Raw genomic sequence first — 12,808 nt, 5'->3', positions numbered from 1 at the left:
GTCAAGTTTACTCAGGTAGGGTCTAGGCATTGACGTGGAAGTGTAGGCAGTCAGATATCTTGATACATGTCAACACCAATAATCAAAGTAAGGAGGTCAGAAGAGAGACTGAAGGATGCTAAGTGATAAAAAGGCAGAACAGGACATCAACGATTGTTACCTCCGGAAACCTCCCTGAACCGTACGGAGGATGAGAAGAGAATAATTTGGCATGTTAATACGTGGCTGAGGAACTTCTGCGGGGCACACGGATTCAGATTACTGGTCAGTGGGACCACTTCTTGGGAGAACACAACCTCAAATTAGAAGGAAGGAGACGAAAAGGAATTTATTCTGCCAGAGTATGATGAGACTGTGGAAGTTATTGCCAAAGTCAGCTGTGCAGACGAGGAGCTTTGCTCAGGTTTGAATACACATCTTCACAGAGAATGGTGGGGCTGCTTGGAGGGTTCGAGTGACATCCTCTACTGAGACCTACTGTGAGTCTAGGAGCCCAGGCCGGACCGGGATATCGGTGGACTGAAGGTCACAGTCTATGTCTTACGTCCGCGCCCCTCGCTGTGCGAACGGGCGGTGAAACTCCCAAAACAAAAACTCCGCCGTGAACCTTCAATGATCACCCGGCCGAACTTCCATCACTTCCAAGAAAATAATAAAAACAGCTGCAGACTTCTCAGCCGAGTGCATCACGGGAAACAGCCTCTCTGGCATCGAAAGCATCTTCGAAAATTGATGATTAGAAACGGGACATCTATCATTAAGGATTTTCAATCCTGAACATACCCTCTTCTCATTGCCACCGTCAATGAGGAGTTGACAGAGTCTGAAGGACCACATCCCCAGATTCAGGGACAGTTTATTTCTCTCCAGCACCAGATTTCTAACTGGAGAATGAACCACTCTGCACTACTTCACTATTTACCCTCTGTTTAAGAACTACATATTTACCTTAAAACACTTATTTTAGGAAAACATTTCAGGAATTATTTTACTGAACTGCTGCCGGAAAACAATAAATTCCAGACATAGGACTGCGATACTAAGGCTAGTTCGGAATCTGATCTCCGCACATTCAGCCACATGCCACTCTCCGCAATATCCACCTCTAACTCCCCTCCATTACCCATCGTCAACTCCATGCCGCTCTCCTCCTGACCCTTGGCTGATCGGTCTCTCCGAACGCCATCACCGCCATACCCACCTCCATCCATCCCACCGACAACCTCACGCCTCTTCCTCCCTGGACGCTCGCCAAACTTCTCTCAAAAGCCCCCCATGGCATCCAATCACTCCATAGTCACCACTATCACCCCCTCATCACACAACCTTTACTAATTACATTTCCGAGCATTCACCCTTAATTTTGACCCAACCCTTTTCTCTTCCCGAGCAGTCATTTATTTCCACCTCCCGCCCTTACTCTCAGCCTTCTTCTCCTTGTCCCGCAGTGAATGTTCGTCTCTCCACAATTAACATTAATGTCCCTGAGTCCCACGCACCCACCGGCCCCGTCCTCCATCCTTGGTGTTACTGTCTCCAAGTGAGACTGGTTCGGTGAGTGACCCCGTGGTGATTTGCATCCGTGGGACTGGAAGGGAAGAATTGTGAGAAAGCCTTCTGCCCCGGAATGAGGGAGACCCTGTCTGTCAACCGACTAATATTCAGCGAAACTCTGCCCACCTCAGCCGTCGCTTCAGACCAGAATAATTCCACGGTAGGTGACATCATCATAGCAGGAATTTGTTTAGCCCATCGGCCCTTGAGAGAAATCCCGCTGGTGACATTCTCTGCGTCGGTGTGTCTATGCATTCCCACACTCCCACACCCCAAGCGGCTTCCCCAACAGCGGGCAGCTGCCTCAGAGTGACTAGGCATTGGGAGGGAAGCGGGATGGGCTGTTTCAGGCCACTGCATTGTCTGCTCTGGGAGCAGGCTACCCTATGCGCTCGGTAGAGCTTCACAGACCTTCCCAAATGCTCGCCGGTACCGAATACAGCGAGTTTCTGTCAAGAGACTGAGACCAGTTTAATGCAAACAGCGTCAGCTTTATTGAGTCATGCAGCTGGATGGAGTAACGGTTGTACTACGGCGGGGCAGCGATCAGCGGCATAGTGTATAGTCAGTACCGATATCAGAGAAAGTGAAAACCGGAAAACTTTAACCCTTTCCCGTAATCAGAGCACAGGAGAATCAGTGTAGTTACATAGAGACAGAGGCAGATCACATCGAACACCCGCTGCCCATTCTGCCCAGTGTGTGCACCGCTCCAGCGCCGACACGCGGGTGGTGAGACAGAAGTGACCTGTGGCCCCCATCTTCCCCAGTGCGTTTCCCGAAGAAACCCAAACATCCCTTAAAACCCCAAGCGTAAACCTGCGTGACTGGATGTTTTTAATGTCTTCCGGATCTCACTCTTGCACCACGAATGCAAAAGACCCCGGGGCAGGACACATCTGTCTGTTCCCGACATGGGCACAGTTTTCTCAGGACTGCTTCCCTTATCAACGCGGTGCGATGTTCCTGGGTCAGTGGAGGACCATGGTGGCCGGAAGTCCTCGAAATGGTCTCCTAATCCAGCCACATTGCGGTTATTGTGAGAGTGGGTTATGATCCGTCACGTGTTGTTTACAGGGTGCCGAGGCCAGGCTGGGTGAACAGGCCAGTGCTGCGATTCCTGAACAGCGGTATGGGAACACGTTGTTAGCGGAGAGCGTGCCGAAAGCGGTGATTGATACGAAGCAAGGCGGGCGATCCAGGGCTCGTCCTCACATGAGTGGGCAATCCATTTCGCCAGTGGCAACGAACCAGACCTCGTTACTGAAAGGTGAAACAGAGAGAGGTGAGGGGAAAGTTCCTCAGTGCAACCGCTGTCCCTGATCAATTTATCTCATTATCCTGTACACACCTAACTCGCCATCTCTCATCTTCTTTCGCTGCAAGGAGAAATCGCCGAGTTCACTCAGTCGACCCTCATAAGCCATACCCCCAATGAAGGGAATATCCTCGTAAATCTCCTCAGTGCCCTTTCTATGGTTTCCACGTCCTTCCTGTAGTGAGGCGACTGGAATTGAGCACTGTACTCCAAGTGGGGTCTGAACATGCTCCTACATAGTTGCAACATTACCTCTCAGCTCTTAAACTCAACGCTGCGGTTGATGACGGCCAATGCACTGCATGTCTTCTTAATCACAGTCAACCTGCGTAGCAGCGTTGAGTGACATATGGACTTGGACCCTAAGATCCTTCTAATCCTTCATCCTGACACGAGTCTTACCGTTAATGTTATATTCTGCCACTATATTTGACCTACCAACATTAAATTATCTGCGAAACCTCACACTTATCTGGGTTGAACTCCATCTCCCAATTCTCAGCCCAGAATTGCATCCTATCAATATACCGCAGTAAACTCTGAAAGCCCTGCACACTATCCACAACGCCCCAAACCTTCGTATCAACAGCAAATATACTAACCCATTCCTCCAGTTCCCCATCCACGTCATTTATACAAATCAGGAAGAGTAGGGGTCCCAGTACAGATCCCTCAAGCACACCACTGTTCACGGACCTCCATGCAGAATATGACCCCACTACAACCACACTTCGTCATCTGTGGGAAGCCGGTCCTGGATCCCATGCCTGCTTATTTTCTCACTACATCCACTGCTCCAATGTGTTTAGTCACATCCTCAAAAAATTCAATCAGGCTCGTGAGACACAACCTCCCCTTGACAAAGCTATTCGGACTATTCCTAATGATATTACACCTCTCAAAATATTCATACATCCTGCCTGTCAGGATCTTCTCCATCAACCTACCAACCACTTAGGTAAGACTCACTTGTCTATAATTTCCTGGGCTTTCTCTACTCCCTTTCTTGAATAAAGGAACAACATCCGCAAACCTCCAATCGTCCGGAACGTCTCCCGTCTCCATTGATAATGCGAAGTTCATCCCAAGAGGCGCATCAATCTCTTCCTCCGCTTATCACAGTAGCCTGGGGTTCAGAATTCTTCCGTACATTTCCCTGAGAACATCTGTCTCCAATTATGCTTCCATTTCCCTGCCGGATAGCCTCGAATTTCCCCTTAGTTCAATTAGTCGTTTCCCTAACCTGTCAGTTCCTGTTCTTCTACAATGCTATGGTAAAGGAGATAGAATTGTGAACACTATCTCCAAAAGTTATGAGGCATGGGATAAGTGGAACCTTGGCTGCTTGGATTAAAAAAATGGTTTAAAGGATGAAAGCAGAAGGTAGTTGTGGAAGGGAAGTATTCTGCCTGGAGGTCGCTGACTAGTGGAGTGCCTGAGCGATCGGCCCTGGGATCCCTACTATTTGTGATTTTTATAAATGAACTGGAAATATAGGCGGAAGGATGGGTGAGTAAGTTTACGGATGACAAGAAGATTGGAAGGGTTGTGTTTGGAACGGTAGGTTGTAGAAGTTTACAAGAGGATATAGACAGGCTGCAGAGTTGGGCAGAAAAATGGCAGGTACATGGTGATGAGCTAACGGACAAATCAGCCATTATCTTATTAAATGGTGGGGCAGCCTTGATATGTCGGATGGCCTACACCTGTTCCTATTTCTTATGTTCTTAAGTTTAGTTCAAGAGGACTCGACTTAAACGTCACATAATGCATGCAGGCTGTTGGGAAGTTTCTTGATTGGTGAGGGAGCTAACGGTTTTTGTGCGAAGGAAACAGATTAGGGTTCAGGAACGAAACACCTGAGAAAGAAAGCAGGAAGAGCTCGATGGAACGAATAGTCCAATTCCGCTCCTCTATCCTGTGGCTCAGTAGTCTCATTCCATGCATTTTGACCATCGGTCCTTCACCCAAAGCCTTACAAAAGTGCCTATCGAAGCTAACGACCGTGTTATGTTCATTTAAAATCTTTGATACCTCGTTAAAAAATGAAAACCATCTAACGAAATGAGAATGAAAGGCCTCTTCCTCACAGATTCACCCAAGGCACCTTTCGAAATAAACTGCCTGCAGGCAAGATGGGCGTTGTAGAGAATTTTGCTATGCAGGTGAACACATCACAAAGTTGACACCAACTAACTGGACACAGATACACTGTATAGATACACAGATACGCAGTAGGCGCTGCCTACTCACTCCGAGAATGGACGAGGTCCGATCTGCTCTCCGGGCGCTCAGTGAGTATTCCACCCCGACCCCCGTGACTCTATGTGCTCCTTTCCGCTCTGTCACCGTGAAACAACGGCTTCATAGGTCACGACCGAAGTGTGATTTAATTACCGAAAGGGGCGTGGTGATGACCAGAGCGGGAATATGGTGAAAAAATACAAAACTAGATTGGACGGGAGGTAGAGAATGGGGGAGTGTCATTTCTGGTCAGGGATAGTATCACGGCTACAGAAAGGGAGGACACTGCAGGAGGATTGTCCCAGAGTCCGACAAGGTGGAAGTCAGAAATAGGAAGGGTGCTCTCTCGGCCTCTAAATAGCCCTCGGGACACCGAGGAGCAGATAAGCAGGCAGATTTTAGAATGGTGCAGGAAATGCAGGGTAGTAGTTATGGGTGATTTCAACTTCCCTCATATTGACTGGCACCTCCTGAATGCAAGGGAGATGCAAGGGATGAATTTGTCAGGTGTGTTCAAGAAGGATTCCTGACACAGTATGTGGACTGGCCGACGAGAGGCGAGGCTATACTGGATCTAGCTCTGGGTAATGAACCTTGTCAGGTGACAGGACTCTTGGTGTGGGAGCATCTTGGTGAGGGTGACCACAACTCCCTTAGCTTCAGCATAGCTACGGAAAGGAATAAAATCAAACGAAATGTAAAAGTGCTTAACGGGGGAAGGGCTAACTTTGAAGGGAAGAGGCAGGAACTAGCGAGAGTAAGTTGGAAGTAGATTTTCAAATTGGAAAGCGCAGAAGTAATGTGGGAGAAGTATAGGGACAACATGAGCTGGGCTTAGGATAGATTTTTCCCACTGAGGCAAGGAAAAAATAATAGGAAAAGGGAGCCGTTGCTGACGAACCATGTGAGACAACTCGTCAAGTGGAAAAAGGAAGCATATGTTAGATATAAGAATCCGGAAGTAGCAGGGGCTCATAGGAAACATAGGGTAGCCAGGATGGAGCTAAAGAAACGACTTAGGGGAGCTCGAAGGGGGCATGAGAAGGCCTAGGCATGTCGGATTAAGGAGAACCCAAGGCGCTCTATGCATATCTGAAGGATAGAAGGATGACGAGAACGAAGGTGGGACCGCTAAAGAATAAAGAGAGCAACATGTGCCTTGAGGCGGAGGATGTTGGGGAGGTCCTAAATGAATACTTTGTTTCAGTATTCGCAAGTGAAAAGGATCTTGATAAGGATGAGTTCGAAGTAGAGCGGGATTGTGTGTTGGACAGTGTGGAGATTAAGAAAGAGGTGCTGGATCTTCTTAAAAATCATTAATATTGATAAATCGCCAGGGCCGGATATGATACACCCCAGCTTGTTGTGGGAATTGAGAGGAGAGATCGCAGGAACACTAGAGAAGATATTTGAATCCTCTATGGCAGCAGGGGAAGTGCCGGAGGACTGGAGAATGGCAATTGTAGCTAACTTGTTTAAAAAAGGTAATAGGGAGAATCCTGGGAACTATTGACCTTTGATTCTTACGTCGGTTGTATGCAAACAATTGGAAAGGATTCGTAAGGTTAGGATCTACGAGCATTTGGAGAAGCACAGTCTACTCACATGGCTTTGTGAAGGGAAGATCGTACCGTACGAGCCTGATTGAGTTTTTTGAAGAGGTGACAAAATAAATTGGTAAGTGCAGGCAGTGGATGTGGTCTACATGGACTTTATCAAAACATTTGACAAGGTCACTCATGAGAGACTATTCCAAAACGTCATGAGGCATGGGATACGTGGAACCTTGGCTGTTTGGATTAAGAAAGGCTTTAAGGAGGAAAACAGAAGATAGTTGTGGAAGGAAAGTATTCTGCCTGGAGGTCGGTGACTAGTGGAGTGCCGCAGGGATCTGTCCTGGGACTTCTGCTATTTGTGATTATTATAAACGACCTGGATGCAGAGGCGGATGGATGGGTGAGTAAGTTTGCGGATGACAGGAAGATTGGAGGAGTTGTGGACGGAGCTGTAGGTTGTCGAAGGTTACAAGAGGATATAAACAGGCTGCAGAGTTGGGCAGAAAAATGGCATATGGAGTTCAATCCGGATAACTGTGAGATGATGCATTTTGGAAGGACAAACCAGAAGACTGAGTACAGGATTAATGGTCAGTTACCCAAGAGCGTGGATCTACAAAGCGACTTTGGGATTCAAATCCATACATCCCTCAAGTTCGCTGCACAGGTTGATAGGGTAGTTTTGAAGGCCTATGGGATGCTAGGCTTCATTAACAAGGGGATTGTTCAAAAGTAGAGAAGTCATGTTGCAACTCTCCAATTTCTGTTGAGACCGCACTTAGAGTATTGTGTTCAATTCTTATCACCTCATTATAGGAAGGATGTGGAAGCTACGGAGAGAGTGCAGAGGAGATTTGTCAGGATTTTACCTGGTTTGGAGAACAAGTCATATGAAGCAACGTTATAAGAGATGGGACTTTTCACTTTGGAGCATAGAAGAATGACCGGGGACTTGATAGAAGTCTACAAGGTTTCGAGAGGCATAGATAGGGTGGATAGTCAGTCCCTGTTTCCCAGTGGACCAATAGCAAACACTAGAGGGCATAGGTACAAAATTAAGGGAGGGTTGTTTCGGGGAGACATCGGGAGTAAGTTTTCTACACAGAGCGTTGTGAGTTCCTGCAATGACTCGCCAGGGATGGTGGTGGAGTCTAAAACATTAGAGGTATTCAAAGCCTTTTGGGCAGGCACATGGAATAAAGAAAAATAAAGAGTTATGGGGAAGTGTGGGGGTTTAGTACTTTTTTAAAGGAATATTTCGTTCGGCACCATGAAGGGCTGAAGGGTCTGTACTGTGCTATAGTTTTCTATGGTTCTAAAGGTTATGTCATTGTGTCCAATCTGCTGCAGTAGATATGTACTCATTTGAAGTAATATAGTCTGAATAAAGATGGTCAGCATGGTCTTGCCAATTGCAGGTCCTGTCTCAAGAATGTGATTAAATTCGTTTGGGTGCTGCGAACCAGGTTGCAGGTTTATACGATGATGGTGTATGTTATCAAGAGGTTTGATAAGATTCCTCATTGTGGGCCATTCAGAAAGTCATGTGACAGGGAATCCAGAGAATCTTGTCTGTGTAGGTAGGGAACTGCCTTGCCCGAGAAAGAGTGTGCTAGCAGTTGGAGATTATGCCACCTGGAGTTCAGTGAGATACTGTGTTCCGTAGAGATCTGATCAGAGACTCTTGGACTTTCTGAATTTTACAAAAGATTTTGTTGAGGAAATGAATAGACATAGATATCAGGCAAAATAAGGATGTTAATGGATAATGTGGTGGGTTGTCGCAGGTTACAATTGGGCATTGATGGGTGCAGAGCTGGGTTGAGAAATGGCAAGTCAAGTTGAGCATGGGGAAGAGAGAAGAATTGCACTTTGAAAGGTCGGATTAGAATGCAGAATGCATGGATTATGACAGGCTAGTTGAAAATATTGAGGAGAAGAAGATCTTTTAGCCTTCATATAATCTTTAATGTTTCCGCGCCATTTAATAGGGTAGTTAAGGATGTGTATGAATGGTTTGGGATAAACCGGCCGGGGAGCAAGTTCAGTAGTCAGGAGATACTGTTGCAGCACTATAAAACACTGGTTAAACCATATTTTAAATTTTGTACTACACTGTAGAGTGGAAAAAAATGCCAAGGGGAGGAAATTTTAAAGCGATTTAGGGCTATGTATAGGGGCAGCCAGCGGTGCGTTATTACCCATAGTGGTGAGTGTGTGAAACGGAATAGCAATGGTAGTGCTCTAAACACACACATTTGGGTCATTTCAGAGACTGTCTTAGCACACGGATTACGGAGAAATAGACGGCTCTGTAGGAGAGCAAGTTTAGAGTCGGTAAAACATCAAGGACCAAAGGGCCATCAAAAAGCTGTCCTGTTGAATGTTTTCTTATCTATGTACGTGATAAACTAGGATGGTCAGCACAGTTTATAATAGGGAAGATCATGCCTGGGTAACGTATCAGGAGCTCAAGATAGGGACCGGGGTCACTGACCACACCAGGTTCGTGGACTCATTAAAGATCGAAAGGAAGCTGTTCTCTTGAAGGAGCAGAGTGAGGAGAAATTTGTTTCTCTTTCCCGCCGCCGTAGAGCTCCCCACCCCCCCCCTCCCCCCGCCCCGACCGTGCATGAGCCCAAGCCTGGTACTTTAACGTCTCTGTTTCATCAACTAGCGCAATCACAGACACAATATTCCAATGCCCCTTACCCTGCCGGCATCGAGCTGAAGTCATACGATACCCTGATGGAGATGGTGGAAAAATAACAAAAAATCATTAATCGCCCGACATCGTGAAGTTAACAATCCACAATCCACATCTCACTCACACTCAACACTGATCCCTTCCTGATGTGCTCAGAGGCTGCACCGGGACACGTTGGATCTCCGGATTTAACATCAACGGAACTCCTTTCCTTAATTTACTCCAAACCAGAGAACCCTGCTGCAGTTCACTCTGGGCGCTAGCCCAGCTTACCGCTTTTCTCACATACACACACGATGCAGCAGTTACATCGTTTCACGTTTCGCAGGAGCAACTTGAAGACAGATGCGTCTGGAATAAGTAGCGTGCGATCACACTGATTGGTTTGAACTACAGGGTCTCCAATAGCTGCTAGAACATTAATGAACAGACAGGTAATGAACGCAATAACCTGTGTGAAATTAAATTTTGATCTCATTGGAAATTTCAACTTCCCCGTTACAAAAATGTACATTCTCAATGCAAGGCGATTAGATGGGGAGAATGTATTAATTGGATGATTTATTAAATGAATATGTGCACCGTCCAACGAGAGGAGGTGCCCGACTGAAAAGGCAAACATGAGTAAAGTTCCTTAAATTCGGATCAAACGGAGCAAATCAGGAGTATAACGAAGCCAGTAATGTACGGAAAAAAAGAATGAGGATAACCAAGAGGGGACGTGAGAGGTCCTTGCCAGGCAGGATCAGGATGAATTTAATTAAGCAACGTTCTATGCCAATGTCAGTATCAAATGAATAACTAGGGGCCGTGATTTTTTGGCAGTGCGCGAGGCTAGGTTTGCTTTAGTGCGGAACATGTGAGTGAAGTATTCACTGAGTATTTTGTTTCCGTTTTTATCTAGGTAAAAGACATGGAGGAGCAGCAGATCGGTTGTCAGTGTATAAATATGTTAGGTGTTTAGAGCAAAATTAGGAAAAAGACCTCGGGACTCGGAATGAATTTTCAGGTGAATAAGTCCCCAGGTCATGATGGGAGTTCCATAGGTTTGTGACGGAAGCAAGAGACAGGATTGCACGATCCTTGGAAAAATATCTTCTCTAGCCACATGCGAGATGCCAGAGGACAGGTGAATGGCTAAAGTTTTACATCTTCATGAAAAGCGAAAATAGGGAAATCCTGGAAACTATTTACCAGTGAGTCTCAGGTTAGTTCCATTCCAGTGAGATATTAATTATTTAATGGCCTTATTGAACCTGGAGTTTTAATTAGTGAAACACAGCAAGGATCTATACTGGGACCTCTTCTGTTTGTGGTGTGAATAAATAAACGGGATGTAGATGTAGACAGGTTGTTGATGATATCCAGAATTGATGGAGTTGTGGATCGTGTAGAAGGACTTGCAGAGCATCCAGCGCAACGTAGATCAGTTGCAGATATAGTCAGAAAAATGGTAGAAGCAGTTCAACCCAGATAAATGTGGGATGTTGTACCTTGGTAGGGAAAATGCAAGGAGAAAGTACACTCCAAGAGCAAAGACCCTTAACTGTGTTGAGTTCAGAGAGACCTTGGTGTCCAAGTTTAGAGCTCGTCGGTAACAGGTACACAGGTCGATAAAACGATTAAGGATGTTTAAGCAATGTTCGCTTTTATTAGTTGAGGAATTAGTATAGTTGCGAGAAGGTTATATCGTAAGTTTATAAATATCCGGTTCGTCTGCATCTAGAGTATTGCATACAGTTTTAGTCTTACTACCATGGGAAGGATTTTGAGGCTTTGGGCAGGGTGCAGAAGAGGATTACCAGGATGCTGCCTGGTTCAGAGGCCATGTGCTAACTTGAGAGATACAACAACTTGTGTTGCTTTCTTTGGAGCGGAGGGGGCTGAGTAGAAATTATGAGAGGCATAGATGGAATTCACAGTATCTTTTTCCCAGGGCAGAAATATCTAATATCAGAGGTTGTAGGTTGAGAGGGGTTAGGTTCGAGGGTGATGTGAGGGGTAACTTTTTTAACCCAGAGATTGGTGAATCCTTGGACTTACGGTCTGGTGAGGTGGTAGAGGCAAATAAATCAGAGGTTATAAGTGACGCTTAGATATGAAGCTCCATGATTGTGAGTAACGTGGAAGATTATGGACATTGTATAAGTTGGAGGGATTTGGTTTAGGAGAGGTTTTATTTACTCTTCAGTTCGGCACCATATTGTTGGCCGAGGGGCCTGTTGCAATACTGTACTCTTCTGTGTTCTATGTTCTATCTCTGCCACCCTTCCAGCAGCATGAAAGCAGACCCGATGTTGCGACGCCTTTGGTTCATTTAACTCCTCCTTACAGACGCAGCTTTCGCATTCCACTTACCCGCCAATGGAGACTTCTGCTCCCCAGAAGGATCTCCTATTTGAAAGACGTGAAGAAGTTAACAGAAATGGTTCAGTGAAAAACGCTCAGAGATAATGTGCAGTGTTCACTCAGCCTTCTCTCAGTGCACGGTGCGGGTTGAGGTGCTGCCTTTAAATGGGTCGGTACAGAAGGTCCATATTTTATGGAGACTCAGCAGTAAATAGAGGCTTAGGGAATGCGGGAATTGTCCGACCGAGCGCGTTGTAAATATTTTCGTAAAACTGTACATATATTACTATTACGCATTCTTTATTTACATAATTCATTAGGGGTCATATATAGGAGGTGCATAAATGGCATACGTGATATGTGAGTGCCTCACTAATAGAAAACTAAGTAGACAAGTTAACCGTACACCTCCGCATTTAATTTGATTATTTTCTAGAGTTAGTAAACATAACAGCACTGGATAGGAAGGCATCAATGTTGTGGGCAGAGAAGGGTAGTGTTACCCTGGGTAGATCTTTTGGTTCTCATAAAAAAGGACAAAAGTGTGAGCACAATTCCCGTGTTGCATCTGCAGGGAGTGGAAGTGTTGGCTCGAATGATTAGGGGACACCACAGCTGTGCAATATGTGCGGTCCAGAGGGGCCACAACATATCCAAAAAGACCACAGCATTACGTAAGAAAACAAACGTTAGACCCCAGGAATATTGGGTAAATTGAAAATGATGATGAAGAGGTTGGGATGGAGAACAGGAAAAATTACTATGGAGTGAAATGTGTTCTTAGCAGCTGCTTTCATTCAATAAGACGCCATTAATATGCTCGAAATGCACGAGATATCGGAATCAAAGCGAGTATTACGGCCATCACAAAAGAACAGATGGTGGGAAGATTGAACAGTCTGGAAGTGAGGAAATTACCTGGGTTAGATTAACTTCACGTCAGGCTTCAGGAAGGCACAGCGGAATACATCGTCGAGGCATTGTTAGGAAAAGTATCAGAAGATTATAAATGGTGAATGTGACTCTGCGCTTTTGACCAGGGGAGCGGGGAAGACGGCAGCCGCTTCGTGGGCAGTTATC

This window comes from Hypanus sabinus, unplaced genomic scaffold (genome assembly GCF_030144855.1).
Source record: "Hypanus sabinus isolate sHypSab1 unplaced genomic scaffold, sHypSab1.hap1 scaffold_100, whole genome shotgun sequence".
Classification (NCBI taxonomy): domain Eukaryota; kingdom Metazoa; phylum Chordata; class Chondrichthyes; order Myliobatiformes; family Dasyatidae; genus Hypanus; species Hypanus sabinus.
Note: the sequence above shows the minus strand (reverse complement) of the source record.